Source organism: Festucalex cinctus, chromosome 11, assembly GCF_051991245.1.
Source record: "Festucalex cinctus isolate MCC-2025b chromosome 11, RoL_Fcin_1.0, whole genome shotgun sequence".
NCBI classification, from domain to species: Eukaryota; Metazoa; Chordata; class Actinopteri; order Syngnathiformes; family Syngnathidae; genus Festucalex; species Festucalex cinctus.
Window position 1 is genome coordinate 13,738,840 of NC_135421.1, and position 18,030 is coordinate 13,756,869.

Here is an 18,030-nt window from a genome sequence, read left to right on the forward strand (position 1 = left end):
GCATTAAATTAATGACCAAAGACTAAAACGAAGGACATGTTTGCTGTAATTATAGTTACTTTTAGTTAGTTTTGTAAACATGAAATGTAGTTTTAGTTAATTTTCATTTTTCAAAAAGCATTTTCGTTTTTATTTTATTTCGGTAACAATATTGTTTTTTGAATTTTAGTTTTTTCATTAGTTTTAGTTAACTAAAATAACTTTTAATGGCACCAGTTTTTCGATACCCTCCCTTCTTACTTTGACCATCTCCAAACATTTTTGTTTTGTTTATTTTATTCGAATTGAGTCAAATGCCATTTTTTGCATATGTCGCGGGCCGCCGAAAAATGGACGGCGGGCCGCAAATGACCCCCGGGCCGTATTTGGACACCACTGATCTAGTCTTTAAGTGGAAGTTAGTAATATATGCAACAGTACGTAACAATGTTACTTGATTATAAACCCTATAATTCACAACGGTGTAGGTGTATTTCTGGCAATACACCCTGTCACTTTTTGTAGAGAAATAACATGCTCTTTCCTTACCAGGACATTAAAGTGGAATGAAACGGTAAACAACATTAAGCCAACTTATACCCCCTCAACATGAAGCTAGTGTACAAATAATGCAGATCATACTAAAACTCCAGACTTTTCAGACATCTAATAAGTCCTTCAAAAATAGCAATGCACCCCTCTTAAAACCACAATGGCGATGCAGGCAGCTAATGCAGGGCAATTGGGAATCCACATTATTAGAAGTCCCTAATGTTGAAATGAGTTCCTTCAAAAAGAAGAAATAAAAACCTGTTTCTCTGAAATGACCATGAAACTGGAACACTGAGAACTGATGTCATTCATAAATTACCTTTAATTGCAAAGTGAGTGTTTATGCCAAGAAAAGAAAGCATTGACGGTGGTACCTGAGTGAGGTCGGTCGAAGCCGGCAGTAATTCACAAACTTTTCCGAGCACCTTTTCGACTTCTTAAAAGCCTTCTTAGAATAAAGATATATGACGTTCACTGGCTAAAGCAGCAAAGGACTAAAGAGAATGGATTCTGAAGAGATTCATTGGTGCGCTGGAACCAGAGACACAACATTTGGTTGATTTGTCAATCTAAATAGAACGACTGAAAATGTCTTAAGGAGCAATGCAGTTATTTGGGGAAAATTCCACAGCTCGCTCTTTTTGTGTACCACAAGTGGCTCCCAATTGTGGTAAACGCAATAATTACTGAATTTATAGTGTTGCAATGGCTTGTTTTTTGTTTTACTTTTTAATCCAGTCCATTTGTGAAGTAGTGTCAAGTTGTGTTTAACGTTTTAAGTAGTTTGAACATGGGGGTTTATGGTGGTACTTGGAGAGCCAAGAATTTTTTGTTTCCAATACCCCAACCAATTAAATTCAGGTGTACTCAAAATAATGGCCAGTGGAAACTGCAACACTTTTTTTTGAATATGCCATTTACTGTGGTGTTAGTTTTTTGGTCATTTCAAGACAGTTTTACCAAGATAGTTTTATTTTTATAGCATATTTCATACACAAAGCCGCTCAATGTGCCAATTATTATTAGAAGTAAGTATTGCTGTTGATTATCATCTAGCCTGCATTTCACTCCTAATACTCAATGGAAGGAGGCATGACAAAATGGGTCACCTGCTCTTCTACAGCATAAAATGCACGTACTGGATAGATTTGTACTACAGTGTTCCCTCGTTTTCCGCTGGGGTTAGGTTCCAAAAAAATACCCGCAATAAAAGAAATCCGCGAAGTAGTTAGCTTTATGTTTTACAATTCTTATAAATGTTTTAAGGCTCTAAAATCCCCGACCGCACAATTTATACACTTTTCTCATTGAGGCATTTACATGTTCTTACATTTCTCTCTTGTTCAAACTTTGACAATGTTCAAACCTTCATAAATTTTATAAAATGGGTATATTACTGTAAAAAAATATGCAAAATTGCACTTAAAAAAAAAATATGCGATACAGCGAGACCGCGAAAACTGAACCGCGTTATAGCGAGGGAAGACTGTACATGAAAGTCAGAAATGCTTCAATTGGCCCATGAAATACTTTAATACTTTGATTTTTTTTTTTTTTTTGAATACACATGCACACATTTCAGCGGCATTATTCTTCTCAATATAAGCTATGAATGCAAATATGAGCTGAAATCATTCAAAGCCTCCTTCAAAATAAAGGATACAAATGGTTACTTTCACTCAGTGAATTTGTTAAATGCTCATCATTTTTGTTAAGAGTTTGTCCTTGGAGGAGATCTGCTTTTCGTATTTGCACAGTGTGTGAGTGAAAGCACTCCTGCTGGACTCAGAAAGAGAAAACGGTTGTCGTCCTCTCGGATTGATTTCCTGTTGCACAATGCATGTGAAGAGCAGCACAAACGTGTTGCGCTCCCTCCAACTCGGCCTCTGTGGAATGCCGACACGGGTCGCGTGTTTAGCGCCTTTTGTGCCGCAAATTGCAATGTGCTGCCATTTTTCCATCATGGGGTCTGAAGGCTGAAGCATTCTTTATCTGACATCCTGCAAAGCCAAACTGTTTAGCCCGCAGGTGTGAGCAAGGAGAGTGATGCAGAAAGAAGAAGAGGAGGAGACGGAGGAGGAGAGGTGCCAGTTCAGTGCTAAGGCCAAGAACATGACTGACTGGTCCTGTGTGTCACATCTACGCACCCAAACACAGCATATGTGGGATAAACACCAACATACAGTAACTGTCACTGACCATTGACAATGACACTGCAATATCACGACAGCTCAAGCAGGTGGGAGCTCGCCTAGAATGCGAGAATACACTGGAAACAAAACCAAGAGTCTTTTGCTTTTCTAATGAGACTAGATGGACAGCAATGCGATAGAGCACCAGGTGAGGAAAGCACATCAAAGACTGTACTTCCTGAGAAAATGTATGCCAAACCAACACCTGCTGATGAACTTCTTCAGATCTATCACGGAGTGTCTGCTGATCCACTGCTGTCTGAGATAGCTCAGCAACTGTACTTCGTAGGACAGGAGAGGCCTGCAGCGGGTAGTGAAAGAAGTAAAGTAGGTGATTGGATCTACACTAACTCTCCTCAGAGACATTTACACTGGCAGACAACTGCGGAAAGCCAGCAGAATTATTGAGGACCCCTCCCAAACCGGAATCTCACTTTCCTCCCCACTTCTCTGTGGAAGACGTTTCAGGGCATTCAAGTCTAGAACCACGAGACTCAAAAACCTCTTAGTAGGAGCAAGTTGTGAAATGCATTTGTCTATCCCACCCACAGTGACATCAAAGGATTATAAACTCATATAGGCATACATAATCCGCTATTTTGATTTACTTTTAAAATTGTCACCATTTTTTTTTTTGCATATTTCATCTAATTAAATATGATTGCTATAAAAAGGTATTGATTTATTTATTTTATTTTTTTTTGCATTCTGGTGCCGTGGCAATGTGTGTTTATGAAGAAATTTGATGCTATTTTTGAGGGTTTAAACCTAGGTGAAAACTCACGAAACTGCACACACAATAGACGTGGCATAAGAACTAATATTTTAGAATTTCATCAATTTTCAAAAAATGTCTCAATAGTGCTCCCTACAATCTCTTTTTAACAAAGTCTTCCTGCTTGTATGTTTCACCTAATTCACATAGAAAATTGGGAGGAATATAAAACTGCCCAAAACCTACAAAAAAAAAAAAAAAGTATTTTGGAGCCATATGCTAAACCGAGCAAGAGGTCCACTATTTTTTTTACTTTATTTTGGAATTTTGCACCATTTTTGGCCTTTAGAGGTCATATTTTAACTCATTCGCTCCCAGCCATGTTCACTGAAGCCCTTCGCTCCCGGCAGTTTTACTGGATTTTGTCCAATAAAATATTGCGTTCTACTGCTATAAAAACATGAAAAATATAACAAAGAAATATTAGAGTCTCTTCTTTCATTAGGAAAAAAAAAAGTATTGTTTCCATTTTTGCAGCAATTAGCATTAGAATATAGCTGAGTTTCATCATTCTTCAGAAACCTGTTGAAAACACTGGCAAAAAGAGCTTGTTGCATCATGGCGATGGCTGATCTCATACTCTGCGGCCACCTGCTGGTCGTTTTTTTTTGTTTTTTTTTTTGTTTTTTTGTAATAACTACCATTGCTTTAAGCAACCTCTTCATCTCAGAAGGTGTATCAAAGTCTTCTGTATGCTGTAGCATAAAAAAAATATATATGTTTTGGGGTTTGAATGAGTTAAATAACTCCTAGAGACTTTATCCGATTGTCTTGAAACTTTGGGCGTTTCATCTAAACATGTTTAAGATAGGCGGCACGGTGGAGACGAGTGGTTAGCACGTCTGCCTCCCAGTTCTGAGGACTCGGGTTCGAGTCCAGGCTCCGGCCTTCCTGGGTGGAGTTTGCATGTTCTCCCCGTGCCCGCGTGGGTCTTCTCCGGGTACTCCGGTCTCCTCCCACATTCCAAAGACATGCATGGCAGGTTAATTGGTGCTCCAAATTGTCCCTAGGTGTGCTTGTGTGCGTGGATGGTTGTTGGTCTCTGTGTGCCCTGTGATTGGCTGGCAACCAGTCCAGGGTGTCCCCGCCTACTGCCCAGAGCCAGCTGAGATAGGCGCCAGCAGCCCCCGCGACCCTTGTGAGGAATAAGCGGTCAAGAAAATGGATGGATGGATGTTTAAGATAAAAGCTACCGGTATTCATTTTGTATTTCCGTTGTTGCTATGGCCATACGTTGTTTGCGAAGAAAATGGTACCATTTTTGAGAGTTATGAGATTTGCACGCACATTTTTGTCCTATGTTAGGGCACTCCAACATGCAAGTACCCCAATGTGACTAGCATTGCGAGGGCCCTTCAGCTGCTCACAACTCCAGTTTTCATTGTTCTGTAAAACAGACAATACAGTTTTATTTTCCTCTATTGTAATTTATATTAGCAACTCGACCGATTAGGTACAAGATATGTTCCAGAGGAAACATCAATAGCGAGTTGTTTCATGAAAAGACATGTTTGGTAAATCAGTCAAACAGATCTGCTCTCGGTTCACTTTGAGCTTGAAGAGGATAATCAGTATAAAAATTGGGCAGATTGAATGTAAAGAGGAACAGTTTGGGACAACTCTCTGTGTGTAGTGTTTAAAAGAACAGAGTTGCTTCGGACTAGGGGTGCACTCATTACAGAAAAAGGGAGCTAATAGCTGGTATCCTCTCGTCGACATCAAAGATGGCTGTTCAGCACACAGCACAGTTATTGCAGCCCTGCAGACCCCTGGAGACCCATTGCAGCATAACACACAGCACTGCAGATGACAAAATTAAATGTCCACAAACAGCAGCGAGCCCTCTGCCGCCTCCCGTCGCCTCTGATTGCTTCCTCGTCAGATCTCGTATGGCCTGTTTGTTGTTTGGCTTTTTTCTTTTCTTTTTTTTTTTGACTTTGAGGCCATCGCAGCCACTTTCAGACGCGAGTTGACAAGGCAAACAGAAAATTGAGTCCCTCGGCGCTCCTTACGCGTGGTGCAGTCCGCCGAGAGACCATGGCTTAATATTTCTCCGCTGCGAGCAAATCTGATTCCGACATCGTTCTTACGAGTAACTGCAAGCTCAGAGATTTTCATAAGCGACGTCTCAAAGGAACGCGGCGGCGAGTCGCTTTCCATGGCAATTCTGTACGAGCGATGAAATTATAGCTTTAAAGAGATTTCATCCTGTAAAACATTTGCTTAGTCCGACAGTTGTCCCCAGGACTGACTGTTTGTATATGTTACAGCAAGGAAAATAAAACCAAGTTCCATTGATTTCTCTTTCACTTCCTTCAGGCTTTGCGTTGTCATGGGTTGTATGTCCACACAAGTAAACACTGTTCATAGATCATCCTACAGTTGTTTATGATGTTTCATCTGTACACTCTCCTCCAAAAGAGTCCAATTTCCTTATTTTGGTTATAGACTGAAAATAATTGAATTTGGCATCAGAATCAGATTTATTGGCCAAGTATGTAGAAACACAAAAGTCATTTGTCTTCACAGAAACAACCTGTACAAGAAATATGAAAAAATAACAATGACAAACGGAGAGACGGAACTTGAACTTGAACGGTTCACTAATTAGAGCCTCAAATTTCTAATATGGAGGAGGGGCAAGTTTCAATCTTTGCGTATTTAAAGGTGTACATAACACAATTGGATTGGCTAGCAACCAGTTTAGTCTGGATGGATGGATGGATGGATGGATGGATGGATGGATGGATGGATGGATGGCATAACATAATGATGACGTAGATCAAATCAAAACATGATTATGAGACAAGAGAAGAACATTTCAACTGATTATTTCCAAGTACTGTATTTACATCTGGCTCCTATGCACAACTTCATAAAGTGAACCTTTTATTTTTGTGTTGGTATTGTTGCTTAGGCGCAACCAATAGATTAGGTATTCAGATAAGAAGTGACACTAAATATCTCTGTTTCATCTTTGGGCTCTGCCTTGCGAATATTACACGTTTAGCATACAGGTTAGCGGTACAACCAACTTGAAAATCTGAAATCTGTCTGTGACTGATAAGGAAGTAGTTACAAAGTTGAGGGAAGATAGAAAATCAATCAGTTCTTACAATGTCCAAAGCCAATGCAACCATTTGGAATGTCACGAAGAAGAAATAAACAAGAGGTGTACTAGTCAACAGACATCAAACAAGCAACAGAATAATTTTAAGGACAGCAAAGAAAGACCCTGCGATTGGTTGGCAACCAGTCCAGGGTGTCCCCCGCCTACTGCCCAGAGCCAGCTGAGATAGGCGCCAGCACCCCCCGCGACCCTTGTGAGGAATAAGCGGTCAAGAAAATGGATGGATGGATGGAAGAAAGACCCTAAAACAAAGGCCAAGAGTGAATGGTCATGAACGTGGAGAAAAATTTAAAAAAGTACAGCAAATAAAAAAGGAAAGCCATGCTGGAATTCACTACATAAATTACAACAGTGAAACTCTAATGATTCATGGACTGATGAGACAAAGTTTATTCTTTATTCAACATTCAATCTCATCTGTGAAACTGAGTGGAGACATTGTTTGGACTTGCATGGCCTCACTAATCTTTGTTGATGTAACACATGATGACAGCAGCTAAACGAACTCGGACGCCCACAGAAACATTTTGTCTGCCAATTTAAAGACAGAAAGATGCAACCAAACTGATTAGGAGAGCCTTCATCATGCAGCAAGATACTAACTTCAAACCATCAACACAATAAATGAGTTCATCACTGGCAATAAATAGAAGGTCTTAGACTGACCAAATCAATCTTCAGACTTAAAACCTATAGAGCATGCATGATAGTATGCATGTGCAACTGCAATATTTAGGTAAAAAATGTCGTTTTGTTTGTAATAATAGTTACGTTTCAGATTCAGACATCTAGCAGAATTAGCAGACACACACACACATATATATATATATATATATATATATATATATATATATATATATATATATATATATATTCACCTTTCGGTTAATTTTCTACGTAATTCTCATGACAATAGAATGACTAAAATGAAAGCTTTTCCTCCGTCGTCAATCCAGACGAGACAAAAGCGTACATATAAATGTACCGACGTCAACTACTTGGAAGAGGAAAAAAAGACTGCGTAAGCGAGGCTTTAAACGTCCTCATATTCACTCTGTTCTCATACATCATCGAGTAACGGCATCAAGTCGTCAAGGCCCCACAGCGACGTCGCGCGCGGAGCCTTGACTAAAGTGTGTCACCGTGATCTTCGCCTTAACCTGAGCAGACCTTAACCGAAGCACTAATACATCATCGCGTATAACTATGGGAAAGGAATGATTCACAGTCGCAGTTGGCTGGCCGATCCACATGTACTTTGTTTGCTCCCGCTGGGTATCCTACTCGAGTGTGAGGGGAGGATGGGGTGCTAGCCGCGCTAATGTTAGCCACTTGCTAGGTTGCTAGGCAAGGACTGGTAAACTAATATTTGTACCTGTGCTCAACAGTAGAGTGTTTTCCTGAGTTTATGATTTTGTTTGGTTAAGTTTTACACTTGTGTGTCAGTTAATACAGGAAAAATAAAAGGCAACATTTCAATGGGACATTATAGTAAAGACAGTTGCAATACAGATGCTATTTATTACATAAAACCTTAAAAAAAAATTGAGAAACAAACAAAATTAAAACAAATGCTTAAAAAAAACTTAAAACATTACATTATTAACTACATTTTGCATTTATAAAATTAAAACTAACTATAATTACAGCCAGGTATAGTGAAAATGTCCTTAATTTTTGTTTTTGTCAATAATATCATGCAAGAGCTTTCAGAGTTAATTTTAAAGAAAAAGGAAGGTCGGAAATATATTTGGAAATTGGAGTTAATTTATTTTACTACACAATACTTAATGACCATTTTTTTATCTTGTTAAAAAAAAACTACACTAAAACCAACAAAAACTAAAATGAAGCCTTTAAAAAAATAATAATAATAAACTAAAAATGAAATGAAAAGCGAAAGCCAAAAACTATAATGAAAAATCCCAAACTATTTTACCATGACCTCACTAAATAAGAATCACATGAAAACAAATCACAAAATACAAAAACATAAATTCCTATCTTAAATAAATTTACTACACACAAAATTGATAAATTATTAATTCACATGTACTACATTTCTTGACTGGCTATGGAGACGTGTAGCAATCATTTCATTGTATTTTTAATAAAATGAGAGTCTTTCACTGAATGTTCTTATGTTGACAGCGACCCAATTGAATGTGACTCAAGAGTGCCTCTGGTGTTTGTGGCCAAGTAATGCACATTGCCTCAATTGCCTGAAGACACTATTAATCAATAACCAATCTCACACAGTTAAGCACATTAGTAGCAAACAATGAATTGATTATTAATGCCCAACTTATAAAGAGTCGTTACATTCTTTTCTCTGTGGGTGAAACTATTTTGGATCCCAAGCAAATCCACTCTACTGTACAGTATATAAATAGAATGTTGATGCTTTTTCACATCATGAGCTGCTCAGATTTAATGAGGCATATAAAGTCAACCATACCTGTGCAACCTTAACTGCCTAAAGACATGATTTGTTTCCTATTTGATTCTTCTGAAGGGCTTTTAATCACTCCAAAGTGTCTTCATGCTCTGTATTGCGGATGAGGACTTCATAAAAGACAAATTTCAAATGGAAGATAGTTGAGGAGGTGAAACAATGTACATGTGACTAGCTTAGCATTGCTGCTGCAGGAACACAAATCATTGAGCAGCCCTCGCCATCCTGACAGGGTACAGGATGCACCAGTGCCTTTTTTTTTTTTTTTTTTTTTTTTTTAATAATTCCCAGACGGCAGCCCCTTTTGTTTTATGGTCATGTGACTGCACGCCCATTCCTCAATAATTGAGCGGTTTGAACCCTCAAAGCCGCCGCGCCTGGAAATGAAAAATCCTCAGCTCCCGCATCCAAATGATTATTCCTAAACAAAGCGTGTTAAATGGACGCCGCCGCCTCTGCGGCACTCTCCATCTGGAGGATGCTGCGTGACAGCTTCCCTTAAATTACAAATATCAATCTGCCACAGTGGGAGCTCGGCCCACCAGCCGCCTCTCAGGGGTCCGCGTCAAAGCGGGCGGCCTTCAGAACGGCAGGCATCAAAAGCGGCGGCCGCGCTTCATGCTTTATTTGCCGGAGCGTGACTCATCTGATCGGCATTCCGACAAAGTCAATGTTTTGATTGCAAAAGGGACGTCGTGCATATGTGATGCTGAGTTTGCTTGATGTAGACGGCGTAGTGCTTGATGATGCAATAACGGCGGAAAAGCGTGGGTGTTGAATCATTTCAGCCGGAAAAGTGCAGGTGTTGTATACTTTCACCGTGAGAAGTACAGTTGTTGAAGCACCCACATTTACTGAATAGGCCTACAGTAAATGTATATAAGTCAATTTATCTGGTAAAAATAAAATGTAACTTCAATAAAACTAGGGATGTTCGATACCACTTTTTTTCAGACCGATACCGATACCGATACCGATACCGATACTCAGACCCTCAGTACTCACCGATACCGATACCAACTGCCGATACCAGTAGTACATTTTGACAAATAAAAAAAATCACTAAAAGATATTTTTAAACAAATATATTTCCTTTAATTTTGCCAAAAAAAAACAGCACAGTCACTCTTCAATAGTCTTAACGCTCAAAATAAAACACAAAAATGCTCTTTTCGTTTAAGATTCACAATTTTGAAGTATTTCCAAACCGGTGAAGTTTTGGTGAAAAACTGCTGCAAGCTAGCGCCAGTTACAGGCAAGGAGGACTCACTTAACGTCTTCCCCCTCTGCCATCGGTCACTTGTACTCGTCTGCGTCACGAGTACTCGAGTACTTGAAAATACCTGGTATTGGTACTCGCCCATCCTTAAATAAAACTGTTGACTGTCTCGTGTGACAAACTGTGAAGTTTTGTCTGACTAGCAGCAAATTTTTTATGTTCTTCACAAAAAAAAAAATCCAAAGTGTGGAAAAAATATTAAAAAGAAGAAAAAAAATCACGACTATGAAAATCGTTGGACATTGAATTATGCTAGGGTCAAGTTGTAATGTTACCAATCACCACTAGATGACAGACAAGGCTTAGGCTACGTTTACACTGCAGGCAAATGCGACCCAAATCGGATTTTTTTTTGCCCAAATGCAACCTGTATTTGACTTTTTTTTTTATATCAGTGTGAACAGCTCAATTCCATTTTTTTTATATGCGATCTGGGTCCCTTTCATATGTAGTCTTAGATTGGATACGTATCAGAATTTTTGCAACGCGACCGCGGAGTGAACGGCCAAGTTGCAATTGCATATATCCGACCTTTACGCCATCAAAAGTCCAATATGCACTCGGAGCGGGCAGGGGCATTTCTCGGCGTATGTGAATCGACAAAGTTGTTTTGAGTAACAGTTGTGGCTTTGTAATAAACTTTAGTTTAATCCCACTTGAAAAACGAAGCATAAAGTTGACATTTGTGGTGATATTAGTAATTTAGCCACGCATATGACTCATTTCTTACGTGCGGCAATAACGTGACATCATCGTTATAAGAGTAAAAGAAGGAGAGGTCTCCATGAGATGAGGAGCTCAAACAAGCTTGCCTCACTTCCACAAAATATTATTTCTACCTCTTCCCGCATCACTCCTCTGTAGATATGAGATGGTAAAAATACGAGCCCCGACGACGGACTTATAAAAGTCTGCAGTCCTGACACGCTGGACCGTACATATTTACTTCCGCAAACCGTTGTGGGCGTTGTGAGTGATGTATCTTCTTCTGCTCATGCGGGTCACGTTGCGGTCGTACAACATTCACACAGCAGACAGACAGAGGTCACAATTAACATGTAATGTGAACATTTTCTCAAAAAATCAGTTTTCACCAAAAAATCGGAATTGAGCATTAAGACCTGCTACATTGTCAACGTAGCCTTAGTTGTACTTACACTAGATTCTGTACTGCCCTATACTACAACGTGCATAGGGCTTTAAAAAAAAAGAAAAAAGATTTGGAATGATATCCAGGCCAAACATGTGAATTAATAATGTGAAAATTTTGAGTGAGTTGATTTTTGTGGGGGAAAAAAAAATGAATGGAATGAATTTCACGAGTTTCATGAACTAATATTTTGTAGAATAAAATAATTTTGAAGCACGCAGACTCAGGTACCTCAGAGAGTCGACACTTAGCAAGTCTAACACCATTCATCCATCCATCCATATTCTTGACTGCTTATTCCTCACAAGGGTCGCGGGGGGTGCTGGAGCCTATCTCAGCTGGCTTGGGGTAGTAAGCGGGGGACACCCTGGACTGGTTGCCAGTCAATCGCAGGGCACACAGAGACGAACAACCATCCACACTCACAAGCACACTTAGGGACAATTTGGAGCGCCCAATTAACCTGCCATGCATGTCTTTGGAATGTGGGAGGAGACCCGAGTACCCGGAGAAGACCCACACGGGTACGGGGAGAACATGCAAACGCCACCCAGGAAGGCCGGAGCCTGGACTCGAACCGGAGTCCTCAGAAATGGGAGGCGGACGTGCTAACCACTCGACTACCGTGCCGCCCTAGTCTAACACCAATTACTACCAATTATTATTTGGAGTGAGTGAGCAGCAGCAGTGGTAGTAGCGACCAAAAGTGGCTAAGCAAGAACTCGTTGAGTGGCTAACAACAGCGGCTAGGAAGAACGAGCTAACAGCAGAGACTAGAGGGAGAAGCTCGCAAAAGCTAGTGAGAGCAAAGCATTATTAATTTTTTTTTTTTTTAATTAATTTTTAGTTCACCGCTAAATGCCGCTAAATAAAATGATTGTTAAGAGTTATGTGTTGTCCTTAAATGGGAATTTTTATGCAAGAGAGTCCACTTACACTGGAAAAAAAATTACAGTATGTGGTTATTTTGCTGTTTGCGTTAACTAGTGTTGTGCCGATACTGATACTGGTATCGGCAGATGTGCCGATACTGCATTAAAACAGTGGTATCGGTATCGGTGAGTACTCACAAGTAACATGCCGATACCATTAATTCCAACGCTGATATAGGATTTTGGATGCAGCATCTTGTGTCTTGCTTGTGCACGATGTTCACTGGTATGTGACATGATCACTGCATGCAGATCTAAGATATCCTATTGGCCCTTGAATGATTTGAACCAATGGTAGGACAGCGTTTTCATGTTGAGGAAAAAAAACTTTAAGTATCGGTATGGTATCCGTATCGGCCGATACTGCAAAGCTGGGTATTGGTATCGGTTGCCAAAAAAAAGGTAACGGAACAACACTACTTTAAACCCATTGTTGTTAGGTTAGGATAGTGGATCGTTTATACATTGAGAAATGAAATATCAAAGATGAAATATATTAAGAGCATGTATTTCGCACATATGTTGGTATTATATTAGGATTTTTATCATACATATAGTATAGCATTTCAGTTGCCCATCCCTGAGATAAGAGTTGGTTTTAATCAATATTTTAGACACAAAAATCTTAAATTAAGACTTAATTGAGTTGTTACATTTAATCGGTAATCAGCAATTTCTCACCAACTAATTCACTGCAAATGAAAACTGTCACATGAATCGACAACTGACTTGAAGTCAACTGCATCTTGTATGCAGATCTGGGTTAGCTCCACCCATTCCCTCCCATTCTCCCCCCCCCCAAGGCGTGGAGCGACAGACGCTGGCTCGGAGGGCTCCCAATCTGCCGTGTGATCAGCGGGACTCTCCTCGAGCGTGTTTCCCCCTTTCCCTGCCACCACCACCGGCTGTCCGCCCGCGGCCACACAAGCGCCTGCGCTCGCCGTCCAACTGCTCCGTCGATACGCTTCTCCACAGGATCGCCTTCGAGTGGCGGGTCGGCGGCACGGTCTAATTCAATCAACGTGAGGGGTGGTGGGCCGCACAACTCAATGAATGAAGAGCCTCTGCTATCACAGAGCGGGTGGGGCGGGGGTCCTCACATTTTGTCACCTTTGTGTTCCTAAATAAGGTAACCGTGTAGCTGATATCATGTTGACACCTCCTCCACTGGTTGTAGCTAAGTAGTGCACTCCATTTTATATTTTTAAAAAAAAATGTGCACAATCAATTCCATGATATCGCATATACATCGAGATTGGTCGATCCGGTTATTGGCAAATCTGAGGGCCGCTCCACGACAGCTGAGCGAGGCACAGGGCACAGGAGCTTGAGTGGGGCTACACCGGGAATTGATGTCATAATTAAGACGGCTTGCATGAAATATGTATGAAGCGTATTAGCATAATTCACATGCTGGTTGGAGGGAATGTCACCGTTGTGCATTATAAAAAAAAGATTACACAGTTTGTCCAAGTGCAAAAATGTCAACACAACACAACAAAACAATGCTTAGAATGCTGCTCAAATATTTTAAGTGACTACGCTGAGTGGCCCGAGGGCCAGTTGCACATCTTCAGCAAGCAAGAGTGGAACAAAGGAGCTGTCTGTTTAAGCACCGCGGACAGTTCCACACGTCTCGTCTCCCGCCCTCTGTGTGACAGACAAGTGATGGTATCGCCGCCCAAATCACCACTAAAGGACATCGTTGGCTCTTCTGTGTTAAATTCCCTCAAGAAACAGAGTTTGAATGATGTCACCTTATTATAAAATCCCAAATAAGTCATTAAAAGAAAGCTAGTACACTAACTTAATATAAGAGAACCTCTCATAGCAAGTTGGAAAAACTCGGAAACCAACATTATATTTTTACATAGACGACAACAGCTCAACAAAGGTGGAGACGCCACCTGTGGGTAAAGTCATTCCACAATGTCGTCGTCCCAACGTCCAATGTCGAAAGCAATCATCACTGTTCGGCAAGTATTTATTTTATACGTCACACCATTTAATCAAAATAAACCGGCATGTGTAGAAACATTTTGGATCGTTTGTTGCGGCTCCGTTGCAGTAATTTTGATAATCATCAGCAGGATAATGATATTCTTTCACGTATAATAATGGTTGTCAATCATCACTTAGCATTCCCATGATGGTATAGCGGCGCAAAATTTTGCAAAGGTTCCCCACGAGGGTGGATTCAATGTGCACTGTTTACATGCTATATTCACAAAGTATTACTATATTTTGCTTGTTTTCAGCAAAAAACGATCACTAGTACTACTATGACTACCACTACTACTATTATTATTAACCACTAAATTTTCAATTAGGTCAAGTATTTGTACCCACTGGCTTGTCGAAGTCTGGGTTTAAAATATTGATATATCGATATTGTATCGATATGCCTTTTCATATCCCAATATCGATACATAAAACCATGTATCGATATATCGATATCCCAACCCACACACACACACACACACACACACACACACACACACACACACACACACACACACACACACACACACACACACACATCCAACACACCCAAACAAATGTTCCTGACCCCACGTCACTTACACGGAGGAAGTCAATATCGATCGTCTGCCCTGTACAGCTTGTACTGTGGTTGTAATTGATTTAAATTATTATTCATTGTTTTTATAAGGCCATGTTAAATAAAACAGATTATTAATGTAACTGCAATGGATTCAATTCTTAATGTAAATATTCATATTTTTACTAATGCATTAAATTAGAGCAAGAAGTTTCTACTATTTGCAGCATTGGTACTTTTGATTGTCTAAAATAGGTTCTGCATGAATTCCTTAAATGAATCGAAAATCGTTGTGAATCGTGAATCGAATCGAATCGGGCCCTTGTGAATTGAATCGAATCGAGTCTGGAAATCTGAATCAAGATCCTAGTCACCACACTGTTTGTTAGTACTCAACAAAATGGCTGACACAGTGACAATTTTCCTTCTACTTCTACTTCTACTACTTTGGCTATCCCATACCCAAAATTTTAGGGCTAAGATGATTTGAGTACTTTGCACACTCTCACCCTTTGACTTTTTTGGGCCACCATATTGATACTTGTATTGGACAAATACAGAATTAATAACAAGAACTACAACCACTAGTACTGTTGCTACTACTACGTAGTAGGAGGCCAAATTTGTGCAACCTCAAACTCATTTGTGTCCTGTTTTGACCCGGTCAGGCCACCATACTTTTTCACTTATTTGGTAAAAAAAAAAAAAAAAAATGCTTACAATAAGTACTACTTCAACTACACAATAGCTAAAGTTGAAGACGAGGTGAGTCAAGTATGTGTAGCCCCTCATGGGCGTCCCTTTTTGACTTTGTACTCTACGATACTTTCTGCTTGTCACAACTACGAATCGTCAGTTTTTGTTTTGGTTTTTTTACCCTAAACATTTTGGGTCATGGTCTCCATTTCACACCTGCCAAATATTACACAATCAAACAACACACACAAATATTAGATAGATAGATAGATAGATAGATAGATAGATAGATAGATAGATAGATAGATAGATAGATAGATAGATAGATAGATAGATAGATTTTTTTCTTAATCCCATTGGGTCAATTCAAGGAAATCATACTGAATTCCCAACAGACAAATGGGAACCCGGAATCCCGTATCACTTTGATTTACTGTAAGTTGGCAGCCCTCCCCACCACGACCTATGAGTGAAGTCTTACCGTACAGGATCGAGATGGGAGTAAGCAACCGATACTGTAGGTGCAAGTTTGCGTGCGCACAATCAATCGAATCAATTACACCCTCCACCCCAATAACACTGCGACTGTGCGTCAAGAGAAGTTGTTGTGCAACCAATAAAAATGAAAAGTTGCCTACTACGTCAATGGCATTAAAGCTGGCATTGCCTAGTATAATTATTATTTATAATGGAGATTTTTATAACCTTAAAGGGGCAGCTGTCCCTTCCTTTTACACCTTTATCTAAATCACTTTCCTCTATCTGTGAGTGTGTGCGCGTGTGCGTGTACGCGTGTGTCTGCACTGCAGATGGCTTCTCCGGTGTCTCCATGGTTAAACTGGCAAAAGAGCCGTGAGACAAATAAGAGGCACATTCCAAAACAGACAGGAATCTCCTTGCACACTGCGACAGAAACAAATGAGAGAAAAAAAATCCTGCCGTTTTTTTTTTTTTTTTTTACATATTTTCCCCTATAACTTGCTCTTGTCGTCTCTGTCATGTTTCTTAATCCATTCACGGTAGCAAAGTGCAAACTTTAAGGGGTACTGGGAGAGTGAGAGGGGGTTTGGGGGGGTCAAAACTGGCCTACCTTCAACTGGATTCCCAAAAGAATAAAATTTTAAAAAAAAAAATGCTCCGGAGCTCTTTCACCAGTCAGTCAGTCAGTAAGGAGGTGAGTCTTCTTTGGACATGACAACTCCGATTGAGAGGAAAACAGAAAGGTTCCATAAGACGGACGGATGGATGGATGGATGAATGGATGGGAAGTGAGGTCACCCATTCAGCCCCAAATAATCCCAAAAGGAGGCAGGAATCTTGTCAGAAGAAAAGCACAGAGGCTGACAAGTGCGTCAGAAGCTTTTAAGAAGAAAAATTCAATGGGGGCAAAAAAAACAAAAAAGCATGGAGGTTGGGGGGCTAAGGTTCCCAAGAGTCACCCCCCTGTCCTCCTCCTGATGACTTTATGAGGCAAAGGGTGCCCGGTGTCTAATCCTCGGCCATCCCAGACGCGCTGCTCCTCGTGCGGCCACGCTGCTGCGCAGGGATGGAAGGCGGCAAATGAATGCACGCAGAAAAATGGTCACATCCAATAAGGGGGAGGATGGAGAGAGAGAGAGGGAAGAGAAGGGAGGAGGGAGAGAGTGAGTGAAGGTGGTGGTGTTGGTGGGGGGGTGTTCCTCCTCAGTACGGCTCTTGTGGTTGCAGTAGGACCAGCCTGCCCCTGGTCCTAGTGCCCCTCAATTCCAGAAATGTGTCATTCCACCACTGCTGCATCATTTTTCATCACCATTTAGTTGATTTCTCTCATAGAATAATCTATACATCGATATACATTATTTATAATAAATATTCTCATACTTCCTCTCCATCTATCATCCATCATTCTCTTCATCTGCAAATGTCCTCCTCTCATTCTCTTATCTATCAATCTAGTTATCTGGTAACTGTCCTCTATTCATCTCGTATCCATTCATCTACTCGTCATCCTCTTTGTAGATCATTTTTTTAATCAATCTTTCTCATCAATCCTTTCACTGATCAAGATATCCGCCATCACCCTCTCAGTCTTTGTCTGACAACCCACCGATCTCCTTATCTAACCAACATCTTTCTAACATTCCATCTTTCATTCAGTCTATCATGGAGGCTTTTTGTCATTCCAACTAGAATAATTATTGATTGATTGAAGATCTCCGGTCAACAGTCATGCATGTGGCGTGATCTATGCAGATCTGGCATTTCTATGTCTCACTATATTTAGCCAGAAGAGTCATTTTAAAGTCACATGGCATGTGTAGATCAATCACATACAGTATTTATCATGATAG

General features: G+C 40.3%; 1 protein-coding gene across 4 annotated transcripts in view; it reads right to left on the reverse strand.

Moving 5' to 3' along the window:
- Nucleotides 1–17,274, reverse strand: part of il1rapl1a (interleukin 1 receptor accessory protein-like 1a) — a 287,392-nt gene extending 270,118 nt beyond the window's left edge. For all 4 annotated transcript variants that reach the window (XM_077536446.1, XM_077536448.1, XM_077536445.1 and 1 more), the window contains exon 1: nucleotides 16,791–17,274. The gene's annotated coding sequence lies outside the window, so the exon portion shown is untranslated. The remainder of the gene's footprint in view (nucleotides 1–16,790) is intronic.
- Nucleotides 17,275–18,030: the final 756 nt, after the last annotated feature.